Raw genomic sequence first — 8,683 nt, 5'->3', positions numbered from 1 at the left:
GAAGCTTTCACTGCCTGTGAGCTGGGCTGTGGTCTGTCAAGCACTGGCTGTGGAAAGGGAAATGCTCCTTTTGCCCCGGGGCCAGGTCAGGTTGCTGGATGGGACTTGGTGTTCCTCTTCCCTTCAGCTGCTGTGTCAGGAGAGCCTGGGGTGGGGATGAGCTTCCAGAGGGGATGGATCATTTCCCATCCCTGCTGTCCTCCCTGAGGGGAAGAAGGCATGCTCTGCTCCAGGCTTCCAGGATTTGCATAAAAGGACAGGGCTGAACAGGTTGGCAGAAGAACAATTTACTACATAATGTTCCTTTCAAAACATTTTGTCTTTGCCTGCATATAAAAGCTGTCCATAAAATATGTTCATACATCAGTTCACAATTAATTAAAAAAATCTGGGTTTGCTGATCTTAATCTGGATTTGAAGAACCTTGAATACACAGAATTTACAATAGTTTTGCAGAATGAAGACAAGTAGTGGAGAAAGTATTAAACATTCTTTTTTGTCCATTTTCTGGAATTGTTTTGAAGGTGGATAGCAGGTGCTGGGGTCAGCGGTTAAGTGACCACACGTTTTTCCTGCAGAGGATGTTCAGCAAGGTAATTCCACCATCAGTTCATAGCACAGGAAAATAATAATCCACTCCATAGTATTACTCTCAGCCCTCACAAATTACTTATAGGATCCTGAAACAAGTGTCAAAATTGAAGCTATAACATATAAAATATCGCAAAGTTGTGTGTCTGACCCTAGAAAGTTAAGTTATATAAAATGGCACTTTTAGAACAAACTTACTTCAGAGCAAAAGGAAAGCAGATTTCCTTTGATCTGCTGAATTTTTCATATTAATAGATTCTCGTGCTGGCAATCACAAATGAGAAGAATTTGGTTTTATAAATGATTGGTCTGTCCATTATAATGTCTAATTTCTGTTATTGACAAATAGTTGATTTCCTCATAAAACAGTATGATTCTTTCACTTTTTTCCTCTATTTTGAGAAGAAAAAATAAAAAGGATATTTTCTTAGCTCAGGAACACTGAGAATTTACTCTGCCCTTGCAAGCTAGTGTGAGGTATTGTTAATGCCTGTTGTGAAATGATGAAATGGGTGGCACTTGGGTGCAGGTTGCATACTGTGCTTGCATGTGAGTATGGTGTGTTTAGGCAGTCACAGGATTCTGCTGATAAACTGTGGACAAGAATAAGTCTGATTCCAGGCAAGGACCTGAAAACATTGTTCCCCAACATATTCTTACATATTACACATATAAAATGTAGTTATCCCAAACTTCTCTAGTTCATCTAAAATGCTCCACGACAAGATAATTGGAGAATTGTTATGTGGCCATTATACCAAATGCTGGTTGGGTAAGAAATTAATCTTCTTACTCATACAGACTGCATTTTCATCACAAAAGATTCTTTCTGTAACATGAAGGCCTATGCATACACAGCAAATTAGGCTTTAAAAAAAAAAAAAAAAGTATGGTTTACTTAACCTTGCCATCTTTATGGCATTAAACATGTAGTGTTTGTATTTTGAACAGGTGACTTGGGTACCATCAGTTATGTGTTCCTTAGCTTTCCCAGCAGCAGTTGGAGGTAGTCATATTAATGAGCTCAACTTCTAAGGCTTCAGGGCAGTGAATGTAAAGGAGATCATAAAACACGAAAATTTCTAGTACAGCTTTGATGTTACAACAGCAAAAGCTGCTGAAGTGTTCTACTTCCCTCTTTGCACCAAATTCTTACAGAGCTCCTTCCCACACATGCTGTACATCTGTCAGCCATCGGAGAATGTATGGACAAGACTTGGGCAAGGAGGCATCTACAGCTGAGTCCCATTTTTTCCAACCAGTAGAGCCTTTTTATTTGAAAATCTGCACCCTTCATAATATAAATTACAGGTTACAGATGCTACTGAGCAATCTGGGCGGTCTGACTCCAGGTGTGTCAGAGGACAATAAATTTGGCCAATCTGCTACTGTTTGACCAATATAGCCATTCTCTCTGGTTGCTTTCTGGCAGCTATTGGAGAGACCACAGCTTAGGCACATGGCTTTCAGAGCTGTTTGTAAAGGCATTCCAGGGGACAGAAAGACTTGTGCTTGATGGTCATGTCAGTAAGTGGATGCTGGGTGCATGAACCATGAAACATGCAGATCTGGCCTTAGTGGGAGGATTGGAAGTGACTGCAGCAGGCATGCAGAACTCTGCCTTAAGTTGCACACAGTCTTTACATCTCACATGGGTACTATGGGTAAATAATGTACCACAACTCAGAGACTCTTCAGTGTTGCATAAAGACATGCATGAGATTTTGCTAAGTACTTAAAGACTATCAGAAAGGCATAGAACTGTTCTGGACCACTGGAATGCATCTCCTTGATCTGTTAAGCTCTGTGGTATGCCAGCTGTGAAGGACTTGTATAACCAAATCCTCATTATTTTTTTGAGTGCCGGGAGGAGAAAACTTTTCCTTAATACCACCAGGAGTTAATTAGCAGGGCCAAAATCACTACCTCAGTCTTTCCACTGGAAGCTTCTGCATGATTCCCATCTCCCACTGCAACACAATTCTGCATGTCACCCACTCTCACCAATAATTCATAGTTTATTTCTGGAAATATTCCATACTTCATATGGGGTGCAGCAATTTAAAGGTAAACAATGGTTTAGTGAAAAGATGTGTTAGAGCATCCAGAAACCAAATGTTTCTGGGTACTGAATTTAAGTGGTAGACAGTGAGGGGTTTAAAAGGTTTTAGTATTGTTTTCTGATGTCAGCCTCCTGCATGGAAGAATGCAATGGCTGCAGCATAACCCACTCTGTAATTGCTGTGCCGTGAAAGGGAATGCTTACTATTTCTATCATTGACTAGTTTTTTGCCATAAAACCTACACTGGCTTGGACTGGGTATTAGGAAGCATTTCTTGACAGAAGGGGTTGTTAGGTGTTGGAATGGGCTGCCCAGGGAGGTGGTGGAGTCCCCATCCCTGGGGGTGTTTAATAGTCGGGTCGACATAGCGCTGAGGGATATGGTGTAGTTGGGAACTGTCAGTGTGAGGTTAATGGTTGGATTGGATGATCTTCCAAGTCTTTTCCAACCTAGACAGTTCTGTGATTCTGTGGTTCTGTGGATTGACATGGAGGGATGGGATGTCTGTTAGTAACACTGTGTGTGCCTCAGTGTCTCAGAGAGAACAGTTTGAGACAAAGCTGAATATTTTTGCCATCAACTTTAATCTCAGAATAGTTGTACCTTGCTTACAAGATGGTTAAATCTTCCTTAGTTCCTTGAATCTTCCTATTCTTGTAATCCAATTGGAATAGTTGGAGCAGCCTCAGTGCTGCTCTGAGTCCGTCATACTGAATTTCTTTGCTGAAAGTGTTCTTCAGGTTTTTCACACAGAGCTGCATCCCAGGAGGACTAAACTTGGTCATGCTTATTAGCTCATCCACTCCCTCTGAAACTGCTGAGTGCCTGCAGGCAGGGGCTTTGCAGTGGGTAGTGGAAAACCCTCATATAGCTGTATGGTGCTGCAGCAGCACCCAGACTATCTGGAAAGGCTGAAGAGCAACTTCTGTGTTTAATATTTGCAGGTTTATAATTAATTATTAATAAAATGCCTGGACTGAAAACTAAAAAAAGGGAAATGTCTTTTGCCGGTGTGCCCCAGTGAAGTTGAGAATACTGAAACTGCAGCAAAAGTTTTCTCTCTTCTTAAAGACTGTAGATTATTACAGGCAGACTTTACTGTGGTCTATAATTTTGGTTTTCTACTTCTGACTGGGCCAAACAGCATTTTTTTGTTTTGTTCAAACAGCAATCAAGAATGGTATGTTATCAAGCCACAGTGCTGTGAGCTTTAGATTTAAAGTGCATAAGTGAATATTCTAGCTACTTGGAGCCAATACATACATTAAATTCTAAGACTGGAGGAAGGGTGAAAACAGAGGACATATTTTTTAAGATGTCTATCAACCCTGAAGCTCAGTTCTTCATTTCTCCTCAAGATTTATCGATTTTGGTGCATGACTACAGATTTTACAGAGATGTTATACCAAGGGCATTCCATTTATTTTGGTCAACAGCCAGACAGCTAAATTTCTAAACAGCTGTCTGGAATTGGATGAACATATGGACTCAACATGTCTTAAAATAAAGAAATAATAATGATTTTAACACTGTTTCTTCCAATATAGGTACAGTATAGATAAACAAATAAAATGGTTTTTATTTTTACATACATTGGAAAGAAAGAGAGAGTGTGAATGAAGCACGTTTCTGAAGGAGAATGATAAGTCCTACCTTCAGGGTAATTAAATGCTTCAGTTTCCTAATTAATTTCATTTTCACAAGAATGCCTAACAATGTTGGACAACTTTCGTACAGAATGTGTAACCAGTTTTTTTTTAAATAAACAGAAGAAATACACTGTGAAACAATCTTTAATTATCAAATATGTTGTAATCTACCATTCTCTGCTTTTTGTCAGCTCTTTCCTTATTGCAATAAAAGAAGAAAGTAACATCTGTGTGTGTTTGTCTCCCAAAATACAATCTATTGATTTAACTGCATTAAGTGGAGGATAGATATATCATTAGGTTAGATACATGGCATTCTTTTTTCTGTTGTCCTCCTTGGAAGCAATATATCTGGGAGGTACTACTTACATCAGTACATAGCCTCCAAGTCTTAATATCCTGATAGCATTAAAGGTGAGTGAAACACTGAAAGTTTTCAGGCTATCAGAAAATGATGACAAATTGAAAGGGAACAGAGATCAGTGAACTTTTTCATACTAAGTAGCTGAATACCAGGTCCACAGGTACTGTAGTAAACGTAGACTGAAATGGGCTTTGACCCGAACATGCTGAGGCAGTTATTGAACAAGTATTTGTGGCAACAGTATGGGCATATATAGTTGATATCTCTCTAACCCTTACTATCCATGTTATGACAGCATAATAATATCACTTTTTTTTGAGCAGGAGAAAAGGAGGGGATAGATTGTACTACATTTCAGTCAGATTAGTTTCCCATTAGATCGCTCTGTGTACTAGTATAAGCATTTGCCACAGAATATTCTAATGGATAATGCAGGAAAGAATACATGGCTAGAAAAAAAGGGGAGATTGCTTAAGCAGGAGTCCAGAACCACAGGAAAATCAGGTCAGTAAAGCATTTATAGATTCCAGCACCAACATTCCTAATTTGGACTAGAGAAGAAGCAGCGTTGACATTAAAAAAACCCCCAAACTCTTATGAGTATGGCTGACTGCATGGCTCTGTGAAGCTGGACAGCCACCAGCTCTATCACACACAGACATGTCTGAAGAATAAAGCCAAAGGTTTCCCCTTTATGACAACATAACCAGAATTCTTCTGGTTCTCACTGTAGTGAATATAGAGAGCGCCACCTCCCAAAGGCTGATTTGGAGGACCGAAGGTTTAAACCTCATTCTGTAGTTGCTTATTGAAAGGCACATATTTAAAAGGATACATTGTGTAGACATTCACAGAATTCACTAGACTTTGACACTGTTCCTAAGTTATTTACAATTTATGAACCAGACCAGGTAATGCCAGACTCCAAGTTTGTTCCTGTTCATGATAACAGCAAAATGCCCCGAGGAACATTTATCGTCCTTTATTACCCCAAGCACAGTTTACTGATTTGAATACTACACAGTACTGAAGGACATAGGCCTAAAATAAAAGCAAGAAGATAGCTTAGTCAATGTCATACAAATTCTTTTAAGTATAGCAGCAAAGTTTAGGCAGCTAACCAACCCTTCTGGATTAAATATGTTTTTGAAGTATTCCTGTGTGGATTGTAAAATCTTTTGTTGCATATCCCTGTTCTGGCTGTTGAGACTAGTCAACAAATAAAGGTTTCAGTTAGTGCCAATTGTGATAGGGGTTTTTGGGAAACGTGATTGTTAATGAGTGTTCATATGGGTCTGTGTGTAGATTCACTCCTTCTAATTGAGAAGCTCAGATTTTCAGATGTGAAGCGAGCTTTAGCCTGTATTCTTATCTGATTTTAGTTTAAGGCTGAAATCTATGGACATGAAACTTAAATGCTTGGAAATTAAAATGCAGCTGTCTATGCTATAGTCACAGAACTGCATAGAGAAATATTTTCATTAATTCCTGATCTGCCTGCTTTGACAGCAGCTTAGTTGTCTGATAACGCAACAAGACAAATTAAATCCTGCTTCAGGCAGTACACAGACCACATTACTCAAAAAGAGAAATTAAAAACTGTTGAACATCTGTTATTACTGTGAATTTAATCTGTAGAACAGCTTATTATTTTAGTTCACATATTTAACTTTATTATTGAGGAAAAAGAGAATGTCTTGTGGTTAGAACATTGTTTTTTTGAAAAAAAAAATTGTATTTATTCTCTTACATGTATAAATTACTCTCTTGGTACCTTAGCTATCCCATCAGCAAAATGAGAGTATTATTACTGCTTTTTTCATGAGGTGCTGGGAATATTAATTAGTTTCAAATTTGCCCCATCTGGAAATGGCACAAACTACTTCCCACTCTAAAAAGGACTTTGAGACTAATGAATTAAGAGTACTTTATACGGAGCCAAGCACTGCTAAGTTTTTGATGGTAGAGTGAATAGTTATAGCAGAACTTTCAAATGTGACAGAAATCATATCATATATTTCACTGGCCTGGACAGTGTCTCTTTAATTATAAGATATTAAGATATTTAGGCACAAACTTACTATAAACAATGCAAATAATACAAACCAGTTTATTTTCATTGAATATTTTTGGCATGAATTATCATCATGTTCATCAATGAGATATTGGAACACCATTTCTGCAGTATTGCATGTGGTTTACTTTTCTTGATAAATAATATTCATACCAAAAACATAGTGGCACAACACCATGAAATTTAACATACCTCTCAAGACTTCTGTTTTCTAGTTTACTCCATATAGACAGAGTTGATTGTCTGCAGTTTTTATCACAGAAAGCTCTGAGAGTGAGTGAGACTCACTGAGGAACAAGGCTTATTAGCCTGGGTATAGCACTGCAGTGGTGCTCTACATTGCTGTCAAAGCTTGCTCTGCTGTGTTTACACAGTGCTGTGCCAAGCTCAGCTGATATCTTATTTAAAGTTGGCACTAGCTGCAGCATTTCTGTACCACGTGCCATTGCACATTGTGGACAAGTGCCCCAAAACTCCATGGAAAGGAGGCCCAAAGCAATGCAGTTGCACTGGGATGAAAAGAAAGAATAATTTTTGAACTGAAACCACACAGAATCTTTTAACGGTTAATTTGAGTCATTAAACACCACCTCCACCATGCATGTAATGCATACAAATATGATGCTTTATTGATGCGTTTCCTCTGCGTGCAACCTTGTTGCAGAGCTGAGCAGCACACTTCAGAGGATTCTCACAGAGGTAGAGTGAACTCTCAGTGCAGTTAAATGGAGTTGAACTATGAGTCCCTGGAGTATAGAACATATTTAGTCCCATTTTGTAGCAGAGAATTATTGCAGATTGAATCTACCTGTAAGTACCAATCAGAAAATGAAACTATTTGGAAAAAAAAATAAAATTCAGAGATAAAAAGGGAAAAAAACCAAGATGTAAATATGAAAGAGAGAAAAAAGAAAAATTTAAGAAGTGGTATAAAAATAGTAGTGTGCAATTCTAACATGAAGAGAGGGTAAGTCTTCAGCCTGATGGAGAATACAGATCTGATGTACATCTGGTAACTGAATTCTTGACTACATTTGTTTGATTCGTCTTCATATGAACAAAACTAGCTATATTTCAGCTCTCTGTTGGTATAGACATGTTAACAAAATAATGTAAATGCCAATAAATGGGTATCTGTTTTGAAAGATGGAAGAAACTGATGCCTTGCCCATTGCCTAGACCATGACTTAATCAGAATCACAGCAAGCAGGTTTAAATGGTACGTTCAGTAAAAAGTACAATAATGATACCTAACATTTTATATGTCATATAAATAAAGGGAAAGCTATAAATGATATTGCAAAATAGCAGATATGGATATTCATAGGCAAGACTACTTTCTACTCCATATATTTCCTATTCAGCCACTAACACGTAGAAGTTCAAATGATACCAGTAGAAAGGCTGCTGTAGAGACCTACACAATGAGATTTGGCCTTGCAAAAGAGAACAGATGACTTCCAAGATAAATGGTCTTTCACAGGTATTGAGGAGACGCTGTGAGATATTTCTCTGAGCAAAATAAAATTTACATCAATCTGATTTCTTGTGTAGTTTACCTTAATAGATATATATATTCTTTCTCAAAATACTGCCACAGCTCTGCAGAATATTATATAGGATTTCATAATGAATGGCGTCATCAGCTGGAGAACACAGGACCACAGGGTATATAATATGTTTGGAACAAATCATCATCCTTAAAGGATGGATAAGGCGTTATGATGAATCTCCAGTGTTTGTAGGTCTTAATACTAATTTCAAAAACCAGGATATCTACAATAAGCTCCTTGATTTGAATGAATTAACCACCCTCCCACAACCTTTTTTTTTTTTTTTTTTTTTTTTTTTTTCCCAAAATGTAGACATGAATCAAACTCTGGAGATGTAATAAAAGAACTTGTAACTCCTTCTTCTTCCCCAGTAACCGCCCCCCCACCCC

Source organism: Athene cunicularia (genome assembly GCF_003259725.1).
Source record: "Athene cunicularia isolate RWA chromosome 1 unlocalized genomic scaffold, athCun1 chr1_part1, whole genome shotgun sequence".
Taxonomy (NCBI): Eukaryota; Metazoa; Chordata; class Aves; order Strigiformes; family Strigidae; genus Athene; species Athene cunicularia.
The sequence above is the reverse complement of the archived record's forward strand: the minus strand, read 5'-3'. Positions refer to the sequence as shown.